Here is a 14,480-nt window from a genome sequence, read left to right on the forward strand (position 1 = left end):
TCCCCCAACAGACTTCTACGATCAGCAAATACTAATCTGATGCCTAATGTCAGAATTTAAAAAAAAGAACTTGGGTGAGTGGAGTTTTAGCTACAATACCACAAAGGAATGGAACTCCCTCCCACTGTATCATAGGAAAATTCCCTCTCTCCTGGAGTTCAGAAAACAACTAAAGACATGGCTCTTTCAGGAACAGTGGTCTGAAACACAGTATGGAGAACCGGAAGCGCCAAGACACCTAAGGGTATACATACGCTATACAAGTCATAATAACATAACAGCAAGGGGACATTAATTGGCATATTTGGCAGCCATTTCTCGCGCTCCTTTCTCAGGAGTTTACAGAGCTAACCTGCCCCAGATATCTGAGGTTGCTCCAATTGACCAGACCCTCAGAATGATCAACTCTGGTAACCTGCCTACACGATCTCCTGCTAGCATGTGCACATTCTCATGGTTGGATGTTCGATTAGCAACATTGGGACGGGTGGTTGAGAGGGGAGTTGGGTGGGGGAACAAGGGGAGGTCATTAAAAAGTTGCAACTTGTTATTATAAAGCTTAACCATTGATAGTCCGATTGTCATTTTCTGTTTCCATGCAACAATAAAAACAAATTTAAGCTTAGCTATGATTGAGAGGCCTGCCCACAAGAGCATCTAAAAACGTGGCGGCACAGGCCTTTTATAAATAACCCCCTAAGTTTACTGTCTCACTTTGACTCACTCAGTCTCACTTTCTCTCACTAATTCATGCAGTCTCACTAAACTACTCTGACCCACTCTGCATCACTCAGTCTCACTTATTCTGACTTACTCAGTCTTACTGTATCTCGCACAGAGTAACACTCAGTTACACTTGCTGTCATTCTCTCTCACACACATTCATTCTCATACATACTGGTTCTTACTGTCACTAATTCTCATTCACTCTGACTCACAACTTCAATAACTCTCTCTCACTTTAAGTCAGACACATAGTCACACAGACATGCTCTCAGTGCTGGAATGGTGCAGGCACAGTGCGTAATTTAAGCCACAGGTTTCAGGTGCTCTGCACTGGCACTATCAACACCCGCACTTGTGACAGTCTGCCACATGGTGGCTCCGTCTATCTAATTAATAGATGATCACAACAACAGTTAATTATTAATTCAATATACATTAAACATGACTATTACCTGCCGCCAAGCCATTCTTTTAGCTTTGGGGGCCTGGAATAGTTTGAATTGTCACCCTTGTAGGTATGTGATGGTTAGTAGTTGTGCTGTTACTGTCATTGGCAGCAATGGATGATTCAAGCTCCAGTGGCCTCCTGGCGAGAGCCCCAGCACTTATGTTTTTTTACAAATTAAGCACTGCGCAGGCACCTTCAACCGCAATCAAACAATGTCACTAGCTGCCTCGGTTTGTTGCTGGACCCACCGCTGGTCCACATTTTTTGTGTGGGAGGGTGATGATGCCCCTGATGCAGGCAGAAGCTTAACGGCATACTTACCTTTTCATGCTATAGTGTAATTGTTGTCTGCAGCTGGTTCCTTCCTTCTCTTGAGCCTTTGTGCAGCCAAGGTGTCGAGATAAAGAAACACTCTGTCATGATAGCTCTATCATGTACTTTTCAAAGTGAAAGCAAATGCAGTATTAAATACATGTTACTGCAAGAAGAGCTGCCCCCTGTACCCCTCCTACAACCTGCCCTTCTGTGATGATATACAAATTGGTGCCATCCAATTCCTTCTATTCCTCATCGACCAGGCCCTCCCCCAATCGTGGAAGTGAATGGAGCTTTGCTAACTCCTCCATGGGCCACTGTTGTTGCACCCCAAAAGAAACACGATCAATTGCATTTTAATTCAGCATTCCCTCTTATATGATGCCACTGCGATAGCTTGTGCATTCATGGTCGAAGAAATCCTCGCCCGGCAAGCACTTGCACAGTAAGACATATGCAAAGTTCACGTGAGTTCACCCAGAAGATTCAGCACACTACCTGGAGCAGTAATTTAATTCCAGCTGCTCTGTGTTTTTTCCCTGTTCTTTCCTCTCCCCTCAGGGTGGCAGGGCAATGCCTCTTGTGCCCAAGAACACCAGTCGCTCCTGCATAGGGGTAAGAACAGTCACAGGGACGCATGTACTGAGACCTTGTCATAGTAACATTGACTTTATGACACTGGACCCAGGGCACTAGCACTGGACAACTGAGACAAGGGCAGTAATTGTGACCCTAGAATATTTGGATTAACACATCAGTGCCGACATGGAGACGCTGACACAGATGCACAAACACTGACACTGGGACACTGACTTGGTCTGCATCACTGAAACTTCCAAAATGAACCCAGGCACTGAGTCAGTGGGACACAGGCACTGACGGCCCGATTTACAAAGTAACGTATAACTCGTAGACTTACCAGTGCGGAGTCTCTGCACTCAAGGCGGAATCTCTGCACTCATGGTGGAATCTCTGCACCCTTGATGGAATCTCCACACATGTGGTGGAATCTCCTCACTTGTGGCGGATTCTCTGCACTCATGGCGGGATCACCACACTTGTGGCGGAATCTCTGCAAGCGTGGTGGAATCTTCATACTTGTTGCGGAATCTCCAGACTCGTGGTGGAATCTCTGAACTCATGGTGGAATTACCACACTTGTGGCGGAATCTCCGCACGCGTGGTGGAATCTCCATACTTGTGGCGGAATCTCCACACTCGTGGTAGAATCTCTGCACTCATGGCGAAATCTCTGCACTTATGGCAGAATCTCTACACTCCTGGTGGAATCTCCGCATGAGTGGTGGAATCTCCACACTTGTGTTGGAATCTCCACACGTGGCGCAATCTCCACACTCGTGGTGGATTCTCTGCACTCATGGTGAAATCACCACACTTGTGGTGGAATCTCCAAACTGATGGCAGAATCTATGCACTTAAGGCGGAATCCCTACACTTGTGACGGAATCTCTGCATGCGTGGTGGAATCTCTAAACTTGTGGCAAAATCTCCGCACTTGTGGTGGAATCTTCACACTCATGGTGGAATCTCTGCACTTATGGTGGAATCTCTACACTTATGGCAGAAACTCTACACTTGTGGCAGAATCTCCGCGCTTGTGGTGGAATCTCTGCACTCATGGTGGAATCTCCGCACTCGTGGTGAAATCTCTGCACTCGTGGGGGAATCTCTGCACTCATGGTGGAATCTCTGCACTTGTGGCAAAATCTCTAAACCCATGGCGGAATCTCTGCACTTGTGGCAGAATCTCTGCACTCATGGTGGAATTGCCACACTTGTGCTGGAATCCCCGCACGCATGGTGGAATCTCTACACTTGTGGTGGAATACAAAAATTTTTAGCTATCGCGACAAGAATTTTAGATTCTATTAAGGACACGGAGGCGAGGATTATGCTTTCTCATTTCTTTACTGCACAAACAGCAGCCAATGAAAATGAAACTACAAATGTAAAAAAACAACATTTCCCATGAGGCTTTGAACCACGCCTCTCTTACAACAACCAATCACAATGGTAAAAAGCATATATAACATGGAGACACTAATCAGGCCTCCTCTTTCTTTGCGCGAACAGTCGTAAACAGTCTCGTCACTTTGAACAAAGTCTTTAGCTCTCAACGGAGAGAAACAGTTCCATAAATAATTCTCAACTGAGAAATCCAGAACAGCAAGAAGATATCCTCCATCAGGAAGGTACGGCAGCCGAAATCCACAGGCGGCAATCAACTCTTGTTGGAGTCATTTCCTGGAACAGAAAAAGAAGTTTGAGAAAAAATTCCCACAACCTAGACTATTTAAAGGGTGGGTATAAAAGGTTAGACAACGGCATGTAATCAACAACAGTTGCATAACAGTCCCAACGGGTGGGATAATCCTCGCCTCCGTGTCCTTAATAGAATCTAAAATGCTTGTTGCGATAGCTAGAAAATTTTGTATTCTATGGCAGGACCGGAGGCTTCTGATTATGCTGGTTCAAAGCTCACATTAAAGCTCGTCAATCACAGCATCAGAAACATGAGGAATCGGTTTGTAATAAAACACTTTAAACATTGAATCTGAGGACCTGTCAGCTGCCTTCAGAATATCCTCCAAGCGGGAACCCAGTAGATAGGCTTTAGAAGCCATCGCACCCCTCGCAGAGTGTGCCCCATAAGCAGAAGTATCAATGCCGGCTTCCGACATGATCCACTTGACCCATCTGGCTAAGGTAGAAGCAGCGACTGGTTTGAAAGGCTTTTGGATAGAAATCAACAACTGCCTCAAAGGATCCATTCTGTGTGTACTAGTACGCTCCTCAAAACATTTAAGACATTGAAGAACACACAACTTGCCATTGTGTGGAAAGGCCGGATAATCAACTGAGCGAGACATGGTCTTAGTACGTCTAGTAATGACAAAGGATACACCCTGAGGTGAAAACATCCTCCCTGCTAAATCCAAAGCTCTGACATCTGAAACCCTCCGACATGAAATGAGGCACAACAGCATGGTAAGCTTGGCAGAAAGCTGTTTCAAAGACAAAGCACCATTATCGGGCCAGGATTCCAACAAATTTAGCACTTTATTAACATCCCAATGGTGGAATACCTGGGCCGAGGAGGGTTGGCCACACTCACACCTTTAAGCAACTTACACACCAAGGGATGCATCCCCACAGGTTTTCCGTCTATGTGGTCGTGACCAGCAGAAATAGCAGACCTGAAATTGTTAACTGACCTGTACGCCAGGCCAGACGTTGCGCAGTCAGATAAAATATTCAGTGCCTCAGTTATATTTGATCCCACGGGATCCACCTGTTTTGAAAGGCACCAACCCACCCACTTCTTCCAAGAAGCAGAGTAACGTTTTCGGGTGAAAGGAGCCCACGCCTGCTGCATAAAACTGGAAGCCTCTCGTGAAAGGCCTGCAAGGCGTTCATGTCTCCGGAGAGCGTCCATACCATCAATGACAGTTGGTTCTGCAGGACCAGGGGATGGCACGCCCCCACTGGGTCCTGTAGAAGCGTCGGGAAGACTGGGAGCCGGAAGGGGAGGTCTATTGACAACTCCAACAGCGTGGGAAACCACGACTGAGTCGACCAAAATGGGGTTACCAACACTTTTGTCGCTTTCTGTCGGCGTAGCTACGCCGCTACTCTCGGGATCAGTGCAAACGGAGGAAACACATAATTCCTCTGGTGCCCCCAATGGTGAAGGAACGCGTCTGTCCCCATTGCCATTGGGTCGGGTCTCCAACTGTAAAACAGGGGAAGATGGGCATTGAGGCGCGAGGTAAACAGGTCTATCCGACACGGGCCTTGCATAGTCATGATCCGGGAAAACAGCGATGGGTGGAGTCTCCAATCGGTGGAGTCCCGCAGAAAATGGGAGTGCCAATCTGCCACTTGATTGAATTTCCCGGGAAGGTATTCTGCCACCACGGAGATCTTGCGATCCAGGCAGAAGTGCCAGAATTCCTTCGCAATGTGTACCAACATCCGGGATCTCGTCCCGCCCAATCGGTTGATGTATCTCACCGCGGAGACATTGTCCATCCGAAGGAGAATACAACAATTGCTCTTCAGCGGTGAGATAGACCTGATGGCAAAGGACCCTGCCAGAAGCTCTAGACAATTGATGTGAAGAGATAGTTCGTCTGCTGACCAACGTCCTCCTGTGGTAAACTCGCCACAGCGAGCGCCCCAGCCCCACTGGCTGGCGTCTGATTCCACCACCACATCTGGGGCTGCGCCGAAAATAGCTCGGCCGTTCCAGGCCGACATGTGGTCCAGCCACCATTGAAGTTCCTCCCTGGACTCGGGAGAAAGAGGGATCAAGTGATCGTAATGAAAATTCCTCTGTAGATAAAAGATCTTCAGTCTCTGCAGAGCTCTGTAATGCAAAGGGCCGGGGAAGATGGCTTGAATCGATGAGGCCAGAAGGCCCACAATCCGCGCCAACACCCTCAAGGAGATCTTCTCCTTGGCCAGGGTGGTTGTAATCTCCCTCTTGATGGACCTGATCTTTGAAAGGGGAAGGAGAAGCTGGGCCGAGACCGAGTCTATCAGGAAGCCCAGGAATTCCATCTGTTGATTCGGTATCAGCACCGATTTCTTGGTATTGATCACGAATCCCAGATTCTGCAACAAGGACGTCGTCCACTCCAAGTGTGTGAGAAGAAGGGACCGGTCCTGAGCCAGGAGCAGCATGTCGTCGAGATAAACAATCAGACGCACTCCCATCTCCCGGAGGCGGGAGATCACCGGCTTGAGCAGTTTGGTGAACACCCAAGGGGCTGAGGACAGCCCGAAAGGAAGTACCCTGTAACGAAACCAGCGCCCTTTCCAAGGGAACTGCAAAAACTTTTGATGTGATGGGCAGACTGGGACCGTCAGATAGGCATCTTTCAGGTCCAGTCTGACCATCCAATTGTTCTCCAAGAGAAGGTCTCGTAAAAGATGGATGCCCTCCATCTTGAAGTGGCGATACGTAACAAAGGGGTTGAAATCTCTCAGATTCAGCACGAGGCGCTGACCGCCTTCTTTCTTTTGCACAAGAAAGACGTTGCTGCAGAAGCCTCCCGGAAGGAAGGGTCCTGCAGCAATGGCCTGTTTTGTCAAAAGCTCGTCCAGTTCTGAGTCAATAAAACTCTGTTCGAGATGGGAAAAAAGGAGAGGACGGGGGGGGGGAAGGGTTGTATGGGACAAGACACCATCTCTATCTCGTAACCCTGGGCGGTCCGAAGCACCCACACATCTGAAGTGAGAATTGTCCAATTCTTGACAAAATGACACAATCTTCCCCCCAACGGAAGCAAAGGAAGAGAGGGGCTTACCGGAAGATTGGTTATCGAAGTTCTTGTAGCCTCGATTGACCCCTCTGTTATAGCGGCCCCTGAAGCCGCGTGATCTTGACGGGTAAAATCCGGCTTGTTCCTGTTCCCTCGTCCCCGTCTAGGGGCGTAGCCTCTTTGAGGACTGGAATTTGAGTAGTGGCCGGTCGAGCGTCCTCTGCCACGCCCGGCCCTACCAGAGACCTGATGCAAAACACGCTTCAGTGAGGCCTGAGACTTGTCTAGGGACGCAAAAGTGTTGACGAACTTGGCAATGTCCTTAACAAAATTGTCACCAAACAATTGTCCTTCCGCCAAAGGACCCGGCTCCGAGGAAGCCAATTCCACCAGTTGAGGGTCGATTCGAAGAAGGACGGATTTCCGTCGTTCAGAGGCCATAGCGCAGTTCGCGTTCCCAAGCATACAAATGGCTCATTGAGCCCAGCCCGCCAAAACCTCCGGATGGATGGCGGCACCAGTCTCTTGAGCCTGAAGGGCTAACTCCAAGATTTTGGCCAAAGGGCCCGAAAAGGTCGAGGACCTTATCTTGGCACGCTCGGAGCGCGCGATCAATCCCTTTCTTAGGGTTCTTCTTATATTTCTTAAGAAAGGTGGTCATGGAGGGGTCTATATCTGGTGTGATAGCCACCTTGTGGGGTAAATCGGGGCGAGGGCATTCTGATTTAAGGCGGGAGCGAACCTCTTTATCAAATCCCTTACGGAGATGAGTCTCCAGATAGGCCCCCACAGCAGGAGGGGGAACCCAGTCGGACGACCTGGGGTGGACAATGTCAGTCGGGTCAAAGGAAAAGGGGGTGGGAATGACCGGAGAGGTATGCTTGCGCTTTTTTGTGCGTTTGCGGGGAGCGGCATCCGAATATTCAGTATCGGTGCCAGTATCTGTGGTGGTGTCATTCGGGGGGGAGGTGGGAGGAGAGGTAACAGCTTTGTCCTGAGAACGGGACTCCTTGGATTTGCAAATATTCTCGTATGATTGGGCATGAGGCCAGGACAGATCAAGAGCTGCCTTCTTAGGGGGGGGCTGAAGGGAGTCTTTGTCCGGAATGGGCAGAGGCTTACCAGGGACCAGCAAATCCAACTTCTTGGCCAAAGGGATGAGGGCCGACGAAAGGGCCTTATCTAACTTGGCGTCTAGCTTTTTATCTATGATATCCTCCATGGATTCCCCTTCATAGAAATCCTGCTGGCCCTGATATCCATACGCAGCATCCTCCTCTTCGCAGTACTCCGTGTCTGCCATCACTACCAGGAATCAAAATTCCAACTCCAATCCCCAGAGGGAAGCAAAAAACCAGCCCAGGCAGGGGCGTCGAATGTGGGGAGTGCCAGGCGCAGGAGCCGGAAATACCAAGCGTGTATAAAGTATATAATACAGTCCCACTCTAGGACTATCGGAGGAAATAACAGAATGGTCTCCTGAATCCCAGGAAGGCAAGAGTCAAGCAGGTAGACTCCGTCGCTTGAGCCAAAGGAAAAGCTGCAAAAAGAGCACAGAAATCGCCCTCGGCTCCTGGCCAATGCTGCGTTGATCCCCACTTCAGCCGGGGGCAGAGCGTCGATCTGGCACCTTCGAGAACTGCGCACGCACAACCCGGCGTGCGCGAGCTCTCCGAGACGCACGTAAGGCCTCAACGGCTCCGACGTGCGCTCGCTCCCCGAGGGGGGGGCTAAACCCCTCACTAGCGCTGGTCGCTGGGAAGCGTCCGCCGTGTGCAGCGATGAATGGTGAGGTCGGGGGGTTAGGCCTACGTGCGCAACACGCGCCACCAAGGAGGACGGGTGTGGTATTGGGTTCTCCAGGCCTACATACTCCGCAGAATACCCTCTACACCATAAGAACTGTTGGCACGGAAACTGAAAATGCAAAAGACAAGTTTATTAAGACCCCATGGGGTGGTGGTACATTCCTACAGCACCCTTCAGCAATGCAAGAAGTATCACACCGAACATCGGTGTAAGTCCTTCTTTTATACAGTTTTTACAGACATTAAAAGATAGGCGGTACATGGTTACAGAGTTTTAGGTACATATATGGTCATTTTTGGAACACAGCCAACTCATGGGAGGGGTTACAACACCACTGGTCAGTTAGGCAGAACATTCCTAAGCGATGACTGGTCAGTCGGAACTGCACATGTGCGGGCTTGACCGTTACCAAAAATAGCCTGTTGCTGGGCAAACTCAAGTGGTCAATGGTACGGAGAAAGGACTAAAGGGCATGCTGACCACGAGGTGACGCATTCTCTAAAATGGCCGCTGTAACATACAAAATGGCGTTTAACAACTATGGTCAAGATAAGGGAATAATGTGTAGCAAAGCTTAACGCTAACCCAGTCATTGTCAAATTACGACAGACGACCCTTTTAGCGTTGAGCTGAAGCTACCTCATAATGGACATAATCAGGATACTCATCTTCTATATCGATGGGCATAATCTGGGCCACTTCTTTATGATTCATTTGTTCATTTTTGGCAAAAGCTTGTCTAGATGGAATACAAGCTGATAGACACATAGAACACAATGCTGGGCCACATTGAATACATAAGCATAAGAAGAATAATATCCCAATTATTATACATAGAATCGTCAGTAACTTCCAGCCCCATGTACTAAGCATTGACCAGAACCACCCCGAAAAGGTCCATGTACCATTGTCAGGATGTATCTCAGCAGCAATTTTATGTAATTTGGATATGGCATCATACACAGATGGTGAGTTATCTGGCACGTAAACACAGCAACTACTTCCGATGATGCGGCATGCCCCCCCCTCGGTCGGCTAGAACTACATCTAGAACCATCCGGTTCTGGAGCGTTATAATTCTAGAGATCTGAAGCTCCTCAGTTAAATTCCCTAATGCAAAAGCAGTATCATTGGCAACAGCTTCAACAACACGAGTTAATCGTCGTATTTTCCGGCTATTTAGAGCAGCTCCCACAAAAGAAAACAAACCCAAATTGAAATCAACATATTGTTGCAACGCAGTGTCTGTTTGGTCTATATCGTCAAGAACTACTGCTCTCTTAACTCTGTTCAATATAAAGTCGTGGTACAATACGTAATCATTATGATACATGGGCGGAGCAATAAATACAGGGGGCAATACAAAAGAGATATAGCATGTTCCTAACCATCCTAAAGGGAGACGATGATAACCTTTATTACCACATATGAAGTACGTATTTCGGGAGGCTACAAATGAAATACCATTCGGGGTATCAAAGGTGAGAGTGGTGTTACAATCAATTCTGCCAACTGGAATTGTACCTTTATTACGTACACAGAGATCGGCTTTTGTATCAATGACATTAATAACATGAAAATTGGACATGTTAATACTTCGATGATTACTGTAAACTCGTGGTGCAGACACATTGTCCGGGCGGTACTCTTCCCATTCAAACTTGGTACCTTCAGCTTGCGGATAGCCGTCTCGATCATTGAAACAAATTTTGTTCAAACGAAAAAGCAGTCCCCCTTTTGTCGGCCAGCGTAAAGTGAACAGGAGGGTGTACCAAGCATTACAAGACCCATTATGAGAAAACGGGAGTGGTATAAGCGGTGTGCCTCCTTTCTTTTGATGTCCAGGCAACATCCCACATACCCAGCAGTTAGAAGTGTTCGCCATATTATGAGTGTGATGCGGAATTTGAATGAAGCTATTGTTCAAGTAAGTCTGTTGGTGCCGTTCTTCATGGTATGGTAGCGTGAAATGAAAATGTTCAGATGGAGCCGGGGTAGTCGGCAGCAAATGTTCTCGCACAGGTACCACAAGTTCGACTACCCAGGCTATCACAGCTATTACCACAATTGTCAACACAAATAATACAGCACCAAGGATTCTTTTGTCTCGTGCTGCAGAAGACGCCATAGTTCAAAAGTTCCCAATGTCTCAAATGTACAACTAAAAAATAAAAATATGAGTGCTGAGCTCCGAGGTAGCCGTTGTTTTCTTCTCCGGGGTCAAGACGGGTGTCGCTACACTTGGCAGAACTGATCCCCCCCCTTGAGATTCCCGGCTTCCGTTTCACAAACCTGGAGCGGTAACTCAACCAGTCTCGCACCAAAAAAAAATCTTCTTATCGTGGTCGCAGATTGTATCTTTCTCGTCCAGAAACAGTGTGGTCCGGGAAGGCTCCCTCCGATTCGGCAGACGTTACAGCTGGGCTCTTCTCCTCGTCCAAGAAGTCTCGGTAGTCAGACAGCGCAGTCGGGCTCACCAGATCCGGAGAGACACGACGGCAGTGAGTAGAGTGCACCCACCGCTTCCTGTTGGTAACTCGCACAGCCGTTCGAGTTGCGAGCAATACCTGCTCGGGCCACGCCACCTCGGTTCCAAGCTGTTCGTCCTCTCAAATGAGCGAATCATCACATGGTCGCCAGGACGAAGATTATGAGCCTCTCCAATAGAATTGTCAGGGAGCGCTTCTCGAACTTGTTGGTGAATAGAGAGTAAATCATTTGTTAATCGTGCCAAATAATCGTTCATCATTATACAAGGCACATCATGTAACAATCGAGGCTTAGGAACTCCCCATATGTTCATCAGCCTTCCAAACACCACTTCATAAGGTGTGAGGCCAGTTCGGGAATGGGGCACTGATCTAATAGAGAGTAATGCTAAAGGCAAGGCATCCGGCCACTTCAAAGACGTGGATGCCACAATCTTTGCGAACTTTAGTTTCAAAGTAGCATTGTACCGTTCAACAAGACCTGCTGACTGAGGATGGAACACAGCATGAAACTTCTGCTGGATTCCCAAACCCTTCAACACGTACTCCACAATTTTCCCAACAAAATGGGGACCATTGTCGCTCCACAAAAATTTGCAAACACTGTATCGAGGGAAGTACTCCTTGAGCAAAACCTTAGCTGTTGTCAGAGCTGTATTATCCTTCGTGGGGAAGGCTTCAACCCATTTGCTGAAAGCACACACCACCACTAGGACATACTTAAGGTTATTACAACGCTCAAGCTGGATGTAATCCATTTGCAGTACCTCAAACGGTGCAGTAGGTGGAACGAACCCTCCTTTCGGAGTATGCGTCCCTTTTGCAGGATTGTGCTGTAAACATATCAAACAGGTCTGCACTACTCTCTTGGCCGTATTGGCAATCTCAGGATGCTCCCAAACTCGCGTTAGCAATCGAGTAATTGCAAGAGCTCCAACATGTGCCAACCCATGTGTCATCTGGACCATCGCTTGCAAGTAAGCTGCAGGCAATTTCCATCGTTCCATATCTTTGCTCCTCCAACAACCCTCATCATCCAGCACCCCCTCTGCTGCCCAGGTTGCAAGTTCTGCTTCAGTCGCTGATTTCTGAATGTCTAATATCTCCGCTCTAGCATCGTGCCATCGCTCAGCCTGCGACTTCACTACATACATTGGGGAGTCATTTTGTGACATAGCCGTTTGTCTTGCTATACTGTCTGCAAAAGCATTGCCTTGTCCCACTTTATCAGTGACCTTTTTATGTGCACTGCATTTGATTATCGCCACTTTCTTTGGACAAAGTAACGCATTCAAGAGATCACGCACTAGTTCTCCGTGCATAATGTGTACTCCATGTGAAGTCAAAACCCCACGTTCTCTCCAGAGTAGGCCAAAGTCATGCGCTACTCCGAAGGCGTACCGGCTGTCTGTGTAGATATTCACACATAAGCCAGCACTCAATTCGCAGGCTCTTGTCAAAGCTATCAGCTCCGCTGCTTGAGCCGATTTCTGTGGTATTCGTGCTGTTTCTACCACTGTCTTAAGTGTCGTGATCGCATATGCTGCAGAAGTTGTGCCATCTGGCAGCCTTAAACACGATCCATCAACCCACAGTTCCCCATCCACATCTGGAAGTGGCGTATCCTGTAAGTCAACACGACCCTTTGTTTGTTCTTCAGTCAGGAAAACACAGTCATGGTGTTCTTCCTCTTGGCCCTCCACAACCGGATACGGCAATAAAGTGGCAGGGTTCAGGGTAGCACACCTTTTTAGTGTGATATGTGGCGCCAAATGTGTAAGCTCATATCCTGTTAAACGTGCACTCGTAAGATACTGGGTTTTCGTTTGGTTTAGCAAAGCGTCCACCGCGTGGGGAACTAATACCAACAGTTTGTGTGACAAAACTATTCCCTCACTCTGTCGTATAGCTACTGCTGTTGCTGCAACTGCTCGGAAACACCCAGGTAACCCTCGTGCTACAGGATCAAGAATGGCCGAAAAGTACGCACAGGGCCTCTGCTTATCCCCGTGTGTCTGCACTAACACTGATAATGCGCATCCATCTTTCTCGTGCACATACAACGTGAAAATCTTTGTGTAATCTGGTGTACCTAACACGGGTGCAAAGCAAAGGGCCTGTCTCAATTGTTCAAAAGCATTTTGACATTCATCTGTCCATTCAAGGGGCATTGGTGTAGTTTTGGACAGTAACGCTAACAAAGGTTTTGTAATGTGCGAAAACCCCATTATCCACTGTCTACAAAAGGACGTTAATCCTATGAAGGCACGTACATCTCACTGAGTGCGGGGGACTGGTGTATCTAAAATCGCTTGAATTCGATCAGATGTTAATGCACGTCCCTCCTTAGACAAAAGATGACCGAGGTAGGTCACCTTTGGTCTACAATATTGTAACTTTTTCCTAGAGACTTTGTGATTATTCTGAGCCAAAAAGGAAAGCAAGGCAAGAGTACTCTCCTCACATTGTGCATAGGTGTCTGCAGCCAATAAGAGGTCATCAACGTATTGAATAAGAGCTACTCCAGATCGCAAGTCAAATTAATCGAGCTGTCGTTTTAAAGCCTGGCTATAAATGCTAGGGCTCTCTGTGTAACTTTGAGAAACACGACAAAATCTATACGATTTATTATTTAACGTGAAGCCAAATAGATATCTGCTGTCGGGATGGATGGGAATGGAAAAGAACGCATTCTTAAGATCAATGACAGAGAAAGTAGTGGCAGTGGGGGGAACCAAAGTAAGTAAGGTGGTGATGTCAGACACCACCGGGTACTGGGGTATTACAATTTTGTTTATTTCTCTCAAATCAATAATAAATCGATAGACCTTGTCGTCAGTGTCTTTCTTAAGGATCGGAAGAATAGGGCTGTTACAGACATTACAGGGAACTTCCTCCACTACTCCTGCAATAATAAAATCCTGAACGATGTGCGTCAGGGCGATCTCACCTTCTCTGGATATCTTATACTGCGGTACACGGGGCAAAGATGCTCCCTCCTTGACAGTAATTCGAATAGGCGGGATGAGCATCTGTCCCACATCCGTGTCTGATGTCGCCCATAACGTGTGTGGGAGAGAGATACAACGCTTCAATTTCTTGCTTGGTACATAGTCTGCCTGCATCTGGATAATTGTCATTTAGAATAACCCGCACTCCTTCAGGAGCGCAGCGTATCGTTGCTCGAAAATATTTGAGCAAATCTATGCCCATAATATTGTCTGGGGTATGGGGCAACAACAAAAATGGACATAGACCAAAAAATGTATCAATGCAAAATGCAAGAGGTTGTGATAATGGGCTTGGAGAGGATGTGCCATCGAACCCTATACATGTAATCGTTTCGCCAGACAGGGGAGCCCTTGGAACCAAGTTTTTAGACAAAGCACTACGAGTAGCTCCTGT

The 14,480-nt window shown here is 47.7% G+C and overlaps 1 pseudogene; it reads right to left on the reverse strand.

The window, feature by feature from the left end:
• Nucleotides 1-1,028: 1,028 nt before the first annotated feature.
• LOC147718422 (uncharacterized) lies at nt 1,029-8,080 on the reverse strand (annotated as a pseudogene).
• Nucleotides 8,081-14,480: the final 6,400 nt, after the last annotated feature.

Source organism: Lissotriton vulgaris, chromosome 4_1 (genome assembly GCF_964263255.1).
Source record: "Lissotriton vulgaris chromosome 4_1, aLisVul1.2, whole genome shotgun sequence".
NCBI lineage: Eukaryota > Metazoa > Chordata > Amphibia > Caudata > Salamandridae > Lissotriton > Lissotriton vulgaris.